The sequence below is a fragment of the Microtus ochrogaster genome, chromosome 2 (assembly GCF_000317375.1).
Source record: "Microtus ochrogaster isolate Prairie Vole_2 chromosome 2, MicOch1.0, whole genome shotgun sequence".
NCBI lineage: Eukaryota > Metazoa > Chordata > Mammalia > Rodentia > Cricetidae > Microtus > Microtus ochrogaster.
Window position 1 is genome coordinate 22,877,725 of NC_022010.1, and position 1,787 is coordinate 22,879,511.

Below are 1,787 nucleotides of genomic sequence, written 5' to 3' on the forward strand. Positions count from 1 at the left end.
CCAGTGAGGGGCTGGGGTGTGACTCAGTGGTAGAGCACCTGCCTAGAATCCCCCAGTGAGCGGCTGGGGTGTGGCTCAGTGGTAGAGCCCCTGCCTAGAATCCCCCAGTGAGGGGCTGGGGTGTGGCTCAGTGGTAGAGCCCCTGCCTAGAATCCCCCAGTGAGGGGCTAGGAGTATCACACAGGGGTAAGCAAGTTGGAAACCCTGTGTTGCATCCCTCTTAATACACACACACACACACACACACACACACACACACACTGCACCCTAGTCATATTGATGCCCCTCCCCCGTGTGTGATGCTCTCTATGTGGCATAGGCATCCCCACCCAGTGCCTGCCACCCTGGCTCCAAAGTCACATGCTCCTGGACAGTTGGAGGTCCAACTGCTCTTACAAAACCCTGATGACAGATGACCCAACTACTAATGAATGTGCGAGAAGCTGATTCTCCTTCCCTAAACTCTATGGGAGTTATGAAACTTCAGGACCGGGGCCAGCAAGGGAGGAAAAGAACAGGGCATCTGGACAAGCTAGGTTCTAGGGACTGAGAATTTGTAAAGCCAGGAGATTCCATGGCTCACTAATTCTCTTTGCGGTACCAAAGATGGAACTCAGAGTCTGTTATATGCAAGGCAAGCACTCGACCACTGAGCTACATCCCTGGATCTCTTTTTACATTTCTTCAAAAACTACATTCATTTATTGGTTTGTATATTTATTTATTATGGGTATAGTATGCGTGTACCCCAGTGTGCCTGTAGAGGTCGGAGGGCAACTTCCACCTTGTAGGTTCCAATAATCTAACTCATGTTGTCAGGCTTAGAGACAGGGGCCTTCACCCACTGAGCCTTATTTTTATTTTGATACAGGCTCTCCCTAAGTTGTCCAGGCTGACCTTGAACTATATAACCCAGAAGGCCTTGATATATAGATCCTGCTGCCTTAGCCTCCTGAGTAGCTGAAATGGTAGGCATGTGCTACCAGGTCCAGTTCCTACGGTCATCTTTTAGCCTCAGGGTACATAGACTGAAGTCTGTAACAGGCTTGGCCAGACCACCATGAATAACCTGATGAAAGTCCCCACATCTTGGCTAGAGGGATGTCCGGGCCTGCCCAGGCAGGATGGGATGGGGTGTAGGGATTGTGCAGATCGTGTTTGGGAACAATTAATCCCCTGGGAGCAGGGGTGGGTGACTTGGCAGCTGCTCCTCCATGTGGGTGCTGTAGGCTGGCCCCTCCCTGCCTGAGCTCTCAGTGGGGGACCAGGCAGCTGGGAGCCAGCCCTGCCCACACCCAGAGCACCAGCTGGAGGCCAGCAGGCTGGCCAGCCACTACAAACAAGGGGTACGGGCAACGATGAGAAGGAGCCAGGATGAGTATCCACAGGACACCCATGTAGGCTGCACATAGTAGGTGCTTCCTACTCACAAAGTCAGTGGCCCTAAGAAAGTAGGGATCATGGAAGCCACACGTAGATGGGCATATGAGCCGAGCACAGGGGTAGAAGCCTGTCGTTCCAACATTCAAGAGGCAAAGGCCAGAGGACCTTGAGTTCAAGGCTACAGAGTGAGTTAAGTGTTGTGGAAACTGAAGCAGGAAAATCACCAGTTCAAGGCCAGTCTGGGCTATATGCAAGTTCAAAATCAGCCTGAATTATACAGTGAGACCCTAAGTCAAGAAAGCAGAAGATGAGAGATGATAGATAGATAGATAGATAGATAGATAGATAGATAGATAGATAGATAGATAGATAGATAGATAGATAGGTAGGTAGATAGATAGATA

General features: G+C 50.5%; 1 protein-coding gene across 1 annotated transcript in view; it reads left to right on the plus strand.

The window, feature by feature from the left end:
* Positions 1-1,787, plus strand: part of Eln (elastin) — a 46,029-nt gene that overhangs the window by 11,899 nt on the left and 32,343 nt on the right. The window lies entirely within an intron of this gene.